General features: G+C 51.4%; 1 protein-coding gene across 3 annotated transcripts in view; it reads left to right on the forward strand.

Annotated features, from left to right (window-relative positions):
• Positions 1-503: 503 nt before the first annotated feature.
• Positions 504-15,993, forward strand: part of LARGE1 (LARGE xylosyl- and glucuronyltransferase 1) — a 548,382-nt gene continuing 532,892 nt past the window's right edge. For 2 of the 3 annotated variants that reach the window (XM_073900329.1, XM_073900330.1), the window contains exon 1: positions 2,914-3,397. The gene's annotated coding sequence lies outside the window, so the exon portion shown is untranslated. Of the gene's footprint in view, positions 814-2,913; positions 3,398-15,993 lie in introns of those variants that run through there. The other variant, XM_073900333.1, reaches the window with a different exon arrangement.

A 15,993-nucleotide genomic window follows, 5' to 3' on the forward strand; every position in this document is an offset into this window, starting at 1 on the left:
AAGTAATTTTTGTGAGATCCTCTAATCATGAAATATGTCTTCAATGTATCTTATTGACCAGAGTGAATATTGCTCCCTAGCTCACTATGGTCCTATTTTTCTTTCTAAAATCCAGTCTAGACAATGCACTACCCTTCGGTAATTATAATTGAGATGTTTCTTTACCAGATGCTTATCTTTTAGTTTAGTTTCTGATATTATTCCATTATTTCTCCTTTACTTGTAAATTTCAGGTCTCTCTCCCCTTCCTCAGTCACGTTACCATTATTAATATGTAATATATTGTAATAATGCATTTTACACCACTAACGAAGTGAAGCAAAGCAAAGAATAAAAAGCAAGCCCAAATTCTTGCTTTAACTTTACCCGGTTCCAGGGCGGGGGTTGGAGAGGGGGAGGAGGAAGAGTAGGAAGGACGGTCGACCCGCAAAAAATAAAAATGATCTCCTTGTTTTCAGCGCGTTCTAGAACAGAGCTGCACGTCAGAGGAAGAACCGAGCAGCATTCGAGCTAAAAGGATTGGCATTAAACTTTGACACTTTAATGGTCTCTAGGATATTAGATAATATTTTATCATATACCGTTCTTCTCCGACACGGTAGTGACATCAAAACCAGATACGATCTCCTATCCCTGCAAACGTGAAGGGTGAGACTCAGCCCCGCGGAGATAAGGCAGCAGGACCCCAGCTTCACAGTGAACTTATCCTGAAGCTCCAGAGCAAGCGTTTTTTACTTCTTCGCCGGGGACGCTGCTGTGTAACCGCTACCTTCTTTTCGCATTCTCCTCTGCTCGGTCTGCCGCTGAGATTAGGTAAACAGCGCTCGGGAGCTGGGGAAGAGCGGGTGGTGGTGCACGAGGGGTGGGGGTGGGGGGCATTGGGGCGGGGGGTCGTTGCCTAAAGAGGCTGGAAGGAAGGGAGGGCATGGCGGAAGGGTCCCGGCTGGGTCGAGCTGAAGGCCGAGAGCGGGGTTACTTGGCGGGAGCCAGGTCCCGAGCGGAGTGAGGGACCAAACCTCCGAAACCCTTGGGCCCCCAGCCTGACCTCTGGGGAGTGTGGTCGGTACCGCAGCCCCAGCTCGGCGTCCTTTCCTTATGCACTCCTCCTCTGCCCCCCTGCCTTGCACTTTATCTCTGCTTTTGCATCCTTTCCCTGCCCCTTCCGAGAGTAAGGTGGGCTTCCCGTTGCCTCATCTAAGCCCTAGAACCGAGAAAGAGAGAGAGGCACGCGGAGGCGAGGCTGGGACCCGGCGCCCGGCGGGCCGGGGAGGGGTGGGGACCCGGGAGGGAAGGGGACCCCAGAAGCCCTGGGACGAGCTGAGGAAAAACCCGGGAGCTGGATCGCGCGCCGGAGCTCCGGTCTCCCAGTCAGAGTTGCCCATCCCTCTGCGTCCTTCTGTGCCGGCCTGTTCTCCCCTCCTTCGGGTTTTTCTCTCCAGGCCTCCTCCTTCCATCCATTGTCACACCCCCGCCTCCTTTGCCCAGCCGATTTCACCCACTCCTTCCGTAGCTTCGTAGCTTCGGAGGACTCTCGGCGCCCCACTCTCGGCTTTAGGGCTGGGAGGCTGGAAGTCCATTCAGTGGGATGTCGCGCGCGGGGCTCTTGTGCCAGGAAGGAGAGCAAGAATGAAATCGGAACGGGGAGGGGCGTGTTGTGCGTGCATGGGTGTGTGTGTGGGGGGGGGGCAAAGAAATGCAGTTTCCCCGAAAGAACAGGGAAGCTTGGACCGGATTCTTGGATACAGAGCCGCAAAGAATGCTGTCAAAGCCCTTCATCGTGGCTCTCGCAGCCTCAGGCTGCCCCATACCCTGCCCACCTCGGAGAGAAGCGGCGACCCGAGTAGAAGTGGAGGCGGGGAAACTTCCTACTTCCCACGACGGCGGTTTTGTACAAGGGGGAGTGGACAGGCTGCACGGCCCTGCGAGCCTGCCGGCGTCTAGACAGCGGCAGCTGCGGACCCGTCCCTCTTCCCTTCCCCCTCTTTCCGCGAGGCTGGCCAAGCCTGAGGCGGCCGGGAGCGGCCGGGGTGGGGGGAGAAGGGCGGGGAGCTCCCAGCTTGCACCCTTTCATCCGGACCCCGGCCGGGATCCCGGCTCCGGATGTTGCATCCACCCGCGTGCAAGCGAGCTAGAGAAGTAGAAGGGAGGAGCCTCGCGCGAGGGGGCGGAGCCCAGGCGGGGGTGGCCTCGCAGTCCGTGCAACTGCGGCGCCTGCCATTGGCCGGCCGCGCCGTCACGGGGTGGAGGCGGGCGCCGAGGCGCGCGCTGGCCCCGCCCCCGCCCGGAGCCCGGCCCGGGCTCGCGGTCCCCCCCAGCTGCACAGACATGACACAGACACACAGTCACTGCAGCTGCTGAGCGAGCCCGGCGTTCTGGGCACGCGGCGGCGGGGCCAGCCCGGAGCCCGGACCCCAGCGCCCGCCTGCACCCCCCTCCCCTGCTGGCCCCCGCGCGGCGGCCCCCTCCTGGCCGGGCGCGGGAGGCGGGGATCGCGCGCCGGCTCCGGCCAGCGGCGCCCGGCTGCCGGCGGCGGCTACAGCGGCCGCCCAGCTCCGAGCGCCGGGCGCTCGGGGAAGCCGGCGCGTCTCGGAAGCGGCGGCGGCGGCGGCGGCGGCCGAGGCCGGCGAGCGCTCCCGGCGGCAGCGGGGCCGCCCGCCTCGGCTCCCCGCACCCACCGCGCTGCGCCCCGCCTCCGCTCCGGTGACCTTCCCGGGGCGCCTCCCCCGGCCCCGCGCCCCCGGCCCCGCGCCCCAGGCCGGGGCGAGGCCCTCTCCAGCGCCTCCTTCCCGCGGAGCCGCGGGCGGGCGGCGCAGGCCCGGGGGGAGGGGGCGCCGCGGCCGGCTGCAGCCTCTCCGCCGCCGCTCTCGGCGTCCGGCCCGGTCGGACTGCCGCTGCCCTGCCGCCGCGCGGAGCCCGGGCGCCCGAAGCTGGGGGCGCGGCCGCGCTCGCCTCGCGGGGCCGGGAGCGGGCAGGCCCTGCCCTGAAGGGGCGAAGCGTTGGGGAGCGCGGGAGGTGGAGCCGGCCCCGGCGGCCGCCCCGCGTCTCTCCCCAGCGCCCCCTTCCCGGACCCAGCCCGCGGCGGACGCAGGCCCCTGCCCATGAGGGGCGCCCCCGGCTCGGAAGAGTCCTTGGGGCAGGGAGCAGCTCCAGGCAGCGGCGCCGGAGGGAGAGAAAGAAGGGACAGTGCTCAGCTTGGGCGGCCCGGACCCTCCCCGCAGCGTTTGGAGCCGGGGGCCGCCCCGAAGTCTGCGCTTGGCACCGCCGCTTGAACTAGGGCAGCGCCTGCTGGGACCCCGACCCGGACTCCCTGCGCCTTGTAGGCGGCGGCGGCGGCCGCGCCGCCGCGCCATCCAGCTCTTACGCGGTCTCCCTGTGTTTGGCGGCAGTCACGGCCAAGGTAAGAGCCCGGGGGTGCTTGAGAGCCTCGTCGGGGGCGCCCTGGTGAGCGGCGCCGGACAAGTTCTCCGAACCTGTAGCTGGTATCCCCTGTGAGGGCACAACCTCAACTCCTGGGTCAGGAGCCCTGGACAGGCCGGAGATGCAAGTCCACAAGTCTCTGATGTCCCCAGGACCCTTCTCAGGGACTGCCCCGCTCCTAGGCACGTAGGCTGCTAACCGGGGGCAAGGAAGGAGGAGTTTCCCGTCCACACCGGGAGGTGGTGTGCCCGAATCTCGCACCCGCCCTCCCCCCCCAAGTCCCCGCAGCTTGTTAGCTGTGGGCACCTGTGCTTTGGGGATCCTACTGTGTTTTTCGCTGTCCCTCTTGGGTGATCTTCACCTGCCTTTCCTGGTGTGATGCTGTAAAGAACTTTTCTTTGCTCCTTGTGGTGGAGAGTCAAGGCGATTTAGGGTGAGCAGCCAGAGCTTTCTAGTCCCTCTATAGGACAGAGTGGTTGGATGGCAGCGCTCTCTGTAGAGAGGAAACCTAAGCAGAGTGGCCGTCCTGTTAGACAAAGCTGCTTATGATGAGTGATCAGTGTATGGCGATCCAGGCATTCCTGTGACTGTCTCTGTTGCTGAAGGGTGCAGTGACTGACTCCAAAGTTTGTGCATCCTTAAGTTATTTTGTTTATTGCTCTATTACCTTCTTTAACATTTTCCTTTTTAAGGAACCTCAGTCCTACAAGGCTGTCCTTGCCAGTTTGAAATTTATTAAACCTTTGAGATTTCCCTGGAACAATCTGATTTTAAATGGGTCACTTAGGAGGGAACAGATTGTCTCTCTTACATTGAATCCATCCCCCGGGTGACCCTGTTTAATGGCGATAGATTTTTCTCGTCCCTGAGCTGATGTACCTCGGTTGAGCAGGTTTCTGTTGAATTCCGAATCTGTGAATTTTGTCACTCGGTCCATTAAAATGATCTCCTGAGGGAGCAAAATAGCAGCTTACATTTTCTGTGAATGTCACAGGAAGTTTTACAGGGTCTTATGTAAGTTCCCCAAGAGAGCACTCAGGCTCCTGCTTCCTTCTTGGGGGGGTATGAGGTGGGGCAGCAGGTGGGGCGGTCACCTCCCGTAAATGCAGATCGGTCCATCTCTGACACAGGTGGAAACCCAAAGTGCTTATTCACTCCGTGGATGCAGTCACTTTAGGCTCATTTTTCTCCTTACGTCGCTTGTCTTCCCTCCCCAGGAGTCAGCTTTGGTAGACTTAAGACAAGGGAAGGTCCTAAATTAGGAAAGGAATAAGTGGTGTTTTCTTTTCGCATCTCTCACAAATGGGTGACATGAATGAATTACTCACGGGCATGAGTCCTCACTGGGGATAACAAAACAAAACAAAACAAAACCTGGCTTTACGGTTTCACACATCTTAGTATACCTTTATATTTCAAGAGTGTTTTACTTCAGTGAAAATTGTTTGAGGAGAACACACGTTTATCGAGGCTGGCCCTGTTAATTCCACACCAGGAAGAAAACTAATTGGAACAGAGAGGCAGAAGTTGTCAAGATTTAGATGTTAGTGGGTTTTCAAGTAGTGGCAAGGACAGGAAACAAATCTGCCCAGTTGGATAGAGAGGTGTTCAGAGCAAATGTGGGATCACTCTGGAGTGGGCAGTCATCCACTGACAAGTGTGGGTCCTTTTCCTTCACGTAGTGAAGCGTGCTGGCTAGTGGGTGAACTTTTTGGTGTGAGGTAATGCAGATCACATTGGCTTTTAAAGTAGATATAAGGGCCTTGGAAATGACAGGTCAGGTTTTCCGGTGTCCTCCTCTTAAGTCCCAGAGAGCTTCCATCTCTTTGGAGAGATGTGACGGTTTCCTTGGGGTTGTGGGTTCCCGAGCTGAGCTTTAATGTGGATGCAGAATGCAGGAGTGTCTCCATCCTTCAGCCACCTACAGTGGCAGGACACTAGGGGGACTAGTCTTCTATTCTACCACCAAGGAAGAAAACACAAGGACCCATGTTACAAAAGGTTGTGGTTTATCTTTAGGCTCCTGAACTTGACTTTTTGGTACCTGATATATGCTTGCATGAATGAGTGGATTCCAAATGCTGAATGATGGGCCTGATCACATCTAAAGTGTCATTTCGACAAGTCAGGACTGGTTAACTGCAAAGTTCTGAGTATATGAGTGCTATACATTTCAGGGAGATAGAACCTCCTGCAGACTCCATCCTTTGGGCATTAGACCATGCTAACTTTGTGTTCCCTGAGGATTTGTGATCAGAACTGCCTTTTGTTTTGTTTTGTTTTGTTTTGGACTGCATGTCACCTGCAGTCTTCATAAAAATCCCATAAAATCATCCATCCTAAATGGAGTCTAGAATCAACTCCGTCAAACTTGGAATTTTTTACCGTCATCCCTTAAAAATTCATACCTTGTATTTTTACACATATAACCTTTGACAGTCTGGTTTGCACTTTTGTCTCAGATGCTCTCTACTCTTTTAACAGCATTAGGTCATTAGCGTCTAGGTTTCTTCCAGCAGAATTGGAAGATAATTCTATTTTGCTGAAGAACAAAGCCCCATTGCCCAGGCTTACCTTATCCATGTGGCCAGGTCTTATCAAAGCTGACTCCAGAGGCAGAAAAGGTGAGAGGCAGAGTCCAAGAAGAGATTACCCTGCTCAGAATACTGGCACCAAAAAAGGCAAATGTCACCAAGATTTGAGACTCACAGTTTTCTAAAAGCCCCAACTCAGCATATGGAATTAGACTCAGTGTTTGGAACCTGTGAACCTATGTGAGTTATTACATTTTCCTGAATTCTGGGGTCTGGTAGACGACATTTGTGATCTTTTATCCATATGTGTAGTGCATATTTAGGTAGTTTGAAGGGAGCTATTGTTGTGGTCTAAGGAAAACGGTCAGCATAAAGCTTTATTTCTGCCATTAAAGCTTTATAGATTGATTCTCATAGGTACAGTATAGCCAAGGAGTGAGAGATTGGAGCAGGAAAATACTATTAAATTTGCCATTGAGCATCAACTGGTGAAAACTGGCCTCGGAAAAGATATATACTGTGGTCCTAAGGCATGAATGAAGTCTTGTGAATTTCAGGGAAGCCAGGTGGCAGAGGGAGAGTAAGAAGCTGAGGCAGAATTCTGGTCTTCCTTAGGGTCTCTGAATAACGGGAAGGCATCTTTGAGCCAGAGTTCTCAGAGAGTAGGGAGCACGCAAGATCGGGGGCCGGGGATCGGGGTAAGTAAGTCCCAGGGGACTGAAAACTCCAGGCACCCAGCCACTGACACCCTTGAGCAATATAGCCAGCTCACAGGATCCGCGGGTGGTGTTGAGGCTTTGCGGCTCTCCTCCAGCGCATTTGACATTGAGAGGTCCTCGGGCACTCCCTTCCTCTCTGACCACGTTGACACTTGGAGGGCAGTAGGCGGCAGCCAGTAAAGTTACAACATAAGCAAATGTATTTTAGAAGACGTTTCTCCTTTTAACTCAAATAATAATTGACCGTCTATTATGTGGTAGATGCCATGCTCCGCTTGGAGGCTGCAGAGGTTTCACATTTCGTTCAGGGAAGCAGAAGTCCAGGGAACGAACCATTATCATGAGCTAAGTGCTGTTGTATAGGTTTGTGCAAAGGATGAGTTTGAGTTTGCCAGAGGAGTAGAAAGGAAGGGAGTCCCAGCTAGAAAGAACAGCATGGAAACCTTAAAATATGTACTGTGTATGGAGAACAGTCATTAGTTAATGTGGCTGGAAGGTGTTCTGGGAGAGGGGAAGCCTGGTGTTAGAAGGGAGATAATTTAATAGGGTTCCCAATGCTGGGGACTAGCTTCATGCTCCCTGTATTCAAATGGTGACAAGAATGGTTTCTGGATAAGATCCAAGAGTACCAGTTGATTATCCCACATTGTTCATAAAAACAGGAAAAGGAATTTTCTTTTTTGTCCTTTATCCTTCTACATTTAGCACTTTGCCTGTTCTTTAAAGAAACTGTTAGAATGCAAATAAAGGGTCCCTCATCAACAGTAAGTCCACCCTCTTGTGTACGTGCATTCTATCTGGGGCTTTCATTATGTGATTATACAGCAGTGGGAGAAATGACAATGTTACTTGACAAATGATACAGTATGGGGGAAAAGTCCTTCTCTCTGAGAACAAATTCCATTGTGTCCGATGGGCTTCTCGGTAGAGTTCTGGCCACCTTTAGCACTAGACCAAGGTTCTGGTATTTGAGTCAATTCAGTTCTGGCCTAAAGTTTCTTTGCTGTTGGAAAAGGAAGAGTTTAATAATGAGGACGAGTGTGTGTGCATGCCTGTGTGCATACGTGTTTGTGTATGTGTGTGTGTTGATGGATGAGCAAACTGTAGAGTGAAGAAGAAAAGCAACAGTGTAACTGCTGGAGGATGTTAGGGAGAAAGGAAAATCACAGTTGCAGCAGTGAGCCCCAGGGCAAAATATATTTAGTTTTTTTTTTCAGATATGGGAGCCAGAGAATGGAGGGAAAAGAAGCCTGTGTGTGTGTTTTGCCTGTATCATCTTTACCTGTGTTGAGGGGGAGGCAGGGTGATTTAAGTAAAATCAGGAGATCTGGGTCTAGTCTTGCATCATCTGTTGCTAACTTGCTGTGTGACATTAGAATACTGCTTGACCTCTCTGGGCTTCAGGCATCGTCTCTGTACATCAGTTCTGTACCTTGCAGCTAGGAATTTAGGGCCCAGAGAGGGAATGGGTTGGCCTAAGTTAGTGGCAAAGCTCCGACTATTTAAGATTTCTAGCTCTGAAACGGGAAGAGGCCTGACCAGTTTAAAGGTGTACTCTACCTTGAAATATAAAACACCATGGGTAGACAGTGCTGAGGAAAAGAAGCGTGAAGTCTTTGCTGTGTTGCTTGTACATTCTCTCATCTCTCTCTCTCTCTGATATATTAGGCCATTGACACATAAGCATCTAGACTTGCCTGCTAATTTCTTAAGTAATATGAAAACAACTTGGTTTTGATGTTACCTATTCTTTGAGAACTACTTGAGAATTAAGTATGTTGTGATAAAAAGCAGTGCTGAAAATTTTGATTGTCTCCAGTTGAGCCTTGGGGATTTTGCAAAGTCTGGACTCTACCGTGGAAAGGGGAGCCTTTCATCTGCCCCGGGGGTGGGGTGGGGTGGAGTGCCATTTACCTTGTAGGCAAGCTCTTGGGTGAGTATGAGGGAGGGATGTTTAGAAGAAAAATGGATGCAGAAAAGCAATCCGTGTAGATGCACAAGTTGGGAAAAATGAAAACCAATTTAATTTTATGTCTCCACATTTGTGTTCTAGAAAGAAGGGCTCTCTCTACTCAGGCATTGATCTCCTGGCTATAGAGGGCAGTGCTTATTGGGAAGAGGAGATTCAAAGTGAGCGCAATGTAAATATGACTTTTTAAAAAATTATTTCGATATTGATGCTAAGTATTGGAGTGCCCTATTTTAGCAGAATTTGGTTTATAAAATATGATTTTAAAGGCAAATACTTTAAGACGAGTAATTGGGGTACAAAAGATTTTTATTTTACAAAAGGGATTCATAAAAGGCTCTTTTTAATAGCTAGTTCCTTTATTGTATTTCAAATTATTTGATTAAGACAATCATGATGGATGCTTTTGGGAGCCTTCTCTGTTACATGAAACGAAGGATTTTTAATACAAACTTCAAATATTTTAACATATAACTCCCCATGTTCACCTGCCAGGGAACCTAATATGGAACTGTATTACTGAAAGAAGTCTGGGAGTTATATGAACTTTCATAACCACTAACCAGCACCTCTTGTTCCCTTATTACCCAGTTACTTGGGGGCAGATTTACTTGTTTAACTGCTGTTCTTCTTGGAGATACACATCTGTCTGAGTTGATCTCAGGGTCCTGGGGTCTCACTTCTCAGGCTCCCTGCTCAGTGGGGAGTCTGCATCTCCCTCTCCCTCTGCCCCTCCCCACCACTCCTGCATGCGCTCGCTCTCTCTTTCTCAAATAAATAAATAAAATCCTTTAAAAAATTTTTAAAAAATAAATTAGGCAAGAGTTTCTAGGATTCTGAGTTTTCATAATTGCGGAGACATGAATTAATTGGCTTCAGCCTAGGTATACAGGAGAGGTGATAAACGTAGGAGACGTTCAGAATCATGCTAGCCTACTGGCTCTTCCTTTGCTGCAACTGAGGTATCTAGGGCTTTTTTGGTTTTTGTTCCTTTATCTCTTATGAAAGTTTCCAGAAAAGAATTTGTTCTAGGAATGAAATAAAATGTAAGGCGTTTGAGGCTCCAGAGGTAATTTGGGGCAACCTGGAGTTGTAGATAATCACAGGTTGGGGCTGGAATGGAAAGTGCCATATCACCGGTAATTTTAGCCTCTCGTCACATTATGGGGCTGCGCTTTGGAAGGGCAGCAAATGAAGATGCAGATGGAGCCCTGACTACTGGGAGAGGTTTGCTTTTCACATAGTCCTTTTTTGAAGTACCAGGGCCAACTGGGCAGAAGGGGCTTGCTGATCTTTCCACGGAAGAAGCAGTAGAATTTAGGACGATTTACAGCAGAACGTAGACATGTGGGCTTTTTTTGGGGCGTGTTTTTTTTTTTTTTTTTTCATTTAAATCCAGCAGGGAATCATGGGCTCTCCAGTGTGATTGTGTGGTTGGGGATTGCCTTGGATACATCGGTCACCGATTTATTATTGAGTAAGGTTAACATTTCTGTGGCTCCTGGGAAACACCCCCTCCCCCCTTTTGTTTCCAGAACAGTTGAGTCCATCCTTAGTATGCCAGCCTCCTTGACTGATGTGAGCGCTCATCTGGGAATGGCATTTCCTGGTTGTTGCAGGAGCCAAAGGAGGTTCAGGCAGAGTGAATCAGCAGGGTAGGGCTTTTCCCCTGCCTGCAGGCATGGTGCCCCGTGCTTAGTAGGTCTGCACGAAATAAAGAGTGTGGCCACATGGAACGATTTGTTTGATGAATGAACAAGCGGTTGTGTTCTCAATGCTGCTGAGGGTGGGGGTGGGGGGTGGGGTGTGCCAGGAGAGGGAGGGCACGTGAACACCAGCAGACGTACAGACTCGAGGCCTCTCCAGGAAGATGTTATTTTAAAAATGGGAAGGACATTTCAGGTCAGCAGACTGAACTCTCTTTGGGGTCATTGTTGTGGTTCAAATGCTGATGGCTTTGTAACAAGGCAGGGGGAGTACAGTACCGGCATGCGTGGCCACTTTCCTCTGCTCTCACTTTGTGGGGATTTTGACTTTTCTGGCACCAGACGAATGGGCGTGCCCTAAAGCCTGTCGAGTACTTGCCCGGTGGCCTGGAAAATGCCTGGAAAAGCGTGGATTGTTGCTGATGCTCTTCCCAGTGTTGGGGAGGGTGATTATGGAGTGACCTGGAGGGAGCTGGGGGGTGTGGCTCCCTTTGAGGAGGAGGGGGAGGAGGAGGAGGGCTTGGGAAAGCTAGGGAAGGCTGGAGCCCTCTGTCTCCTCTGGGAGACCTCTCCGCTGCCATCTTGGTATCTGTTCTTTCTCTGTTTTCATGAGTCACAGCCCCCCCTGGGCTTTTCCATGTTGGAGTTCTTTGCCTTAGGGGCAGAGCTATCCTGTGGAGACACTGCAGGGCTGGAGGCGACCTTGGGTCCCGTTGCACCAACGCCTTCCATTCACAGATGTGGCTACTAAGGCCAGGGAGGTAAAGAGAATGATCCAGAGAGGAGGCGGGACCAGAACCCAGGCTTCCCGACCTCCCCACGCGGCCTGTGGCTCTACCTTCTCACACCTGTGACTTCTAGGTGTCTGTCTTCAGCCCCTTCCCTTCCCTTGGTTGCTCTACGTCAGCCTGTTCCACACCCAAAAGTGTGTTCCTCAAGCGCCGCCTTCGTGCCAGGCTCTCTCCCGTTGGATCATTTTGTGTCACTTCAGCCTTGCGGCACGCCAGGCGGTGGGTGTGCTTACTCTCCCACTTGCCGGGTGTGGAAGCTGAGGCTTGCCCAGGTCACACAGCCAGGAAGTGTGGGACCAGGACTCAGCTCAGTCTGCGGTCTCAGTGCTGACCTTGCCCTGGCTTCCCCACCTGTCTACACTGGCCGTCAGCTTAGCTTCCCCACTATCTACACTCGCCATCTGCCCTAGGACTCTGCAGGTCTTCTCTAGTCCTGGCCTATTGGCTATTGCCTAAAAATGCCCCTTGTTTTCCCACTTGGTTCTGATACTGCTTCTCCCTTTGTTGGATCAGACTCCTCCATCCTCCGTCCTTTCTCTGTCCAGTCACCATCTCTCCTGCCTGCAGGCCCCGGGCACTCCGTATATCCTTGTTGGCATTTCCTTCACTCATTCAGCATCCACTCAGCCACCACTTCTCAGCCAGCATTCACTAAACTCTCACGATGTGCAGGTCTCGTCTTGACATCGGGACCAGAGGTGAGATCACCTGCCATCATCGGTAGCCTTGTCTTGGTGAGGGAGGTAGAGACTAATAAAGGCATGGATGAAGGACAGTGGGCACAGTATGTTGGGTAGCATTATGCTTGAGGGAGTCAAAGAAGAGAATATTCGATCTGGGTCTTAGTGAATAGGAGATGGAAGAACAGTGTGGGAGGAGGCATTGCCCCCAAGCCCCGAAGACTGTGCTTGTCCTCTAATGCTTGACATTGTTAGTGTCCAGATACTTTTTTTTAAAAAATATTTTATTTATTTGAGAGAGAGAGAGAGAGAGTGTATGCACAGGTAGGGGGAGTGGCAGGCAGAGGGAGAGGGAGAAGCAGGCTCCCCGCTGAGCAAGAAGCCCAGTGCGGAGCTGGATCCCAGAACCCTGGGATCATGACCTGAGCGGAAGGCAGATGCTTAACCGACTGAGTCACTCAGGTGCCCCAACCAGATGCTTTTCTTATTCCCTCACTTGTGGGTCAGCTCCTTAAGCACTGTGGCTAGGTTAGCCCATCTGAGTACCTATGGGTATGTCTTGCTACACTCCTGGCACTTAGGGAATCCTAAAGTAATCATTCATTAAATTAAATTGAAAGCCTGCTGCCCTTGCCCTCGCCCTCAAGAAACATAGTTGGAGAGATTTAAAGAATGTGTGATAAATTAAACAACAGTGGAAGATTCAAACGAACAGGTTCAGAGCAAGAATAGAAACCATGCTGCAGTGCAGTGAATGGTTAGGGATTATTGAAGCTGGATGGGAAATCAGAGGCAGGAGTTTACTTTAGCTGCTTAAACTCGGTGGAGGTAGGATTTGAGTTGGGTCTTTGGACGCAGGATGGTTAAAATCTGAACAGAAGATTTACAGGGAGGTCAAGGGGCCAGGTTAGGTTGACAGATACGTATTTCTGGATTACAGGGTAAGCCAGCTTGGGTTTCTCTTAGCAAGGAGCTGGAGATGAACTTGGCAAGCTAGGTTGGAGGCTGCGGGCTCTTGGAAGGCAGGGCGACTTCTGATCAGGAGGATGGTGTATTCACAGCTCTGTTTTAGGGGCGCCTGGGTGGCGCATTTGGTTAAGCATCTACCTTCAGCTCAGGTCATGATCCCAGGGTCCTGGGATTGAGCCCTGGGTCGGGCTCCCTGCTTAGCGGGAAGCCGGCTTCTCCCTCTCCCTCTGCCTCCACCCCCGCCGCCCCGCTCATGCTCTCTCTCAATCTCAAATAAATAAATAAAATCTTAAAAAGAAAAAAGAAGTGCTCTGTTTTAGGAAGAGCCTAGTAACAGTATTGGGGTCAGACGAGTGGGGAGAGATGGAAGCTGGGAGGCCATTGAACAGGCTTTTGCCTTAGTTCATGCACAAAGCTGTGAAGACCACTGGGCTAGAACGGGTATGGTGGGGATGGAAACCGAGAGGAGCTTCTGCACTTTTCTCCAATCCCCATCATCGGTACAGAATTCTGAGATGGTTTTCGTCGGCCACTGGAAAGTGGCCTCATTGGAATAAAGCTTACTGTTGAAAGTAGCAGCAATTGTTGAAATAGCACATTCTCCCTTCGTGTGGCTGGGCGTGGGGATGGGGCTTAGGTGAAAGTGCACTCTCCAGAGCTGCTTTTATTGGGGGGTTTGTTCCAGCGAGCCCAGGGTTATAGAACAACTTTTTTCCTAGCCTTGGATGACACCCAGTAAGGGACGTAATAGAGACAATTCTTTTCCTCATGAGTGGTTCCCAGAGCAGCTGCAGTGGGCCAAGAGCAAAACGGCTGGAGCCTGACATCTGGGCTCCCGATCTACCTTAAAAGTAAAGCTGTGCTGTGCTTCCCGGGACTGGTGGTGTTTCTCTGCCTGAGGATGGCCTTGCTGGGAGACAGCCGTACCCACCTTTCAGAATTGCCGAGGAAGCCGTTCTGGATAACACAGGTTTTCAAATAGACTAGCCAGATCCCTTATAGATAAGAGCGCCTTTATTTTTAATCCTTAAAGAACAAGGGCTTTTCTAGAATGTTCTGTGTATTTACACTCACTGGCTCACACTTGGGCCCTGGAAAACTTCCAGCTTTCTTATCAGGACACATAAAGCTTGTTATGAACTGGCCTCTGCCTTTTTCTGCAGCCGCATCCCCAGTCCTGACCTCATTGTTTTATTTTGTTTTCTTACTGCTTATTTCCCCCCAAACCTGCCACGCTGTGCACATACCTCTCCTTCTGCGTGATAAGCTCTTTCCCTCTGTCTGCCTTAGGCCACTCCTGTTTTTCCTGCACAACCCAGCTCAGGCAGCCCTTCCTGCAAGGTTTTCCCAATACTGGGCGCCGACCTGCATCTGTGCGCCGTGCTGGTCTCTGCTGCATTCTGCATGCCGTTCTCCCCGCGCTCTAGGCTGGCTGCCTTGCCAGAGCGCGTGAGCCCTCCAGTAAAGAGTGCGTCTTCGGCCGGGGGGATCCTCAGTGTTTCCCTGCACGCCTGGACCAGGCTGTCGGCTCCCTGCACGGTGACAGTGGTGGTTATTTTGGATTTCATTTGCTGTCCAGGCATAATACAAACCCTTTCTTGCTGAACCTTGAGGATTCCAGTGCGCTGCCGGGGCGCATGGGTTGTGTGTGTGTGTGTGTGTGGATTAGCTTCTCAGGGTTTCCCGAGGTGGAAGAGGGCACGCCCCCTTGCCTGTGACCAGCATGGCAACGTGCTGGCGGAGGTGGGGAAGGGACCCTTGTCACCTCTCCAGGCTGAGACCTGCCTTTCCCCAGACCCTCCAGGCTGAGTGGTGAAGTTTGGCCAGGGCAGAGCTTGAAGAACATTTGTCTCCCCACTGCTTCCCTTGTCTCGTCCTTTTTGGATGTCGCTGTGTGGCCACCATCCTCCCCACCCCCCTTCTCCCTGCTGCCTTAACTTTCCGTTTCTCTGCTCTCCCCATTTTCTCTGATCATCAGCCTCCTCTTTCTTACCCCCTTAGGCGTTTTAAACCCTGACAGAGAAGGTCACCTGCGAGTGTTTGATTCTTCCCGGCTACGCTGTTGGTCCCTAGGTGCTGACGGAGTCTCTGACCGTGGTTTCTGTTTACTGGGCTTCACACCAATCAGATGTCCTTTGGAGAACCCTCTGCAGAGTGGTGCTTGTGGTGGATTGAGAGATTATCAGTGATGGGGAAGTCGCTGGGGAGGATGGCTAAGTTTGTATGGAAGCTCAGCCGCAGTGCCTGAAGACGCTTCTTCAGATAACCAGCATGTTTCTGTTGGATGTTTAGGATTGCCTCTAGTATTTGTGAGGTCCGTTTGGGTTTTTATCACACTGCCCTTGTAAGCCAGACATTGGTGCTGCATGAATAGGTTTGCTCAGCGAATCACGGAAGAGTGATAGATGAACCCCAGGCTTATCAGAGGGTATGTGTGATCCGGGCGCCACAGCACTTTATAAACTTGCACTTGGCACGACGCTGGTTTCATGGTTCATGAAGCCCTGCTGCTTTTCCGGTGGTAGTCTGACTTAATACACACCAAGGGATGCTTTCTCTGGCTCTTGCTTATTGACATTTCCCTTTTTCTTCTGCTTGGATTTATCCATAACTCCTATTGAAACAGCATTTTTGAGCTCATTAAATCTGTTAATGTGTGTGTAATGCTTAGGACAGAGCCATACACAGAAAGCACTTGGTAAGTAGTAGCGATTGTAATTGTGCTATTATTTAGAGCTTCCCCCCTCTTCCTCCCCTCTCCCTCCCTACATGCTCTTCGCCCCTGACTTTCAGTGGTTGTGCTTGGCAAAATGAGGAGACAGATGGCTCCCGGGGGGGGCAGAGGAGGGGGCCACAGGTTTTATCTTCCCAGGCCTGTCCAGAGCTCTCAGAAAGCTTGCAGAGACCCTGAACATAACAGCAAACCTTAACCCACTCATCACTTGAGGCCATTTTCCTGGAACTTTCTGTCCACCTTGCTCCTTTCTCTCATTGGAAATTTGCCCTCTGCCCGGGAAAGGAGATGAGAGCCCTGCCAGTGGGACAGGAGAGGACTCTTCCTTAGCAAGTTGTACTTCACAGTATTTAAAATAACAGTAACAGTAATAATGGGGATAACAATTGTAGCAACCATCCCTTGAGTGCCTCTTAAGTGCTTAGGATATATGCTTTACATGCACAATGGCTTTTAATCCTACTAAGCTGTGCA

Source organism: Callorhinus ursinus, unplaced genomic scaffold (genome assembly GCF_003265705.2).
Source record: "Callorhinus ursinus isolate GAN/ISIS: 27379988/994484 unplaced genomic scaffold, GSC_fseal_2.0 scaffold14, whole genome shotgun sequence".
Lineage (NCBI taxonomy): Eukaryota > Metazoa > Chordata > Mammalia > Carnivora > Otariidae > Callorhinus > Callorhinus ursinus.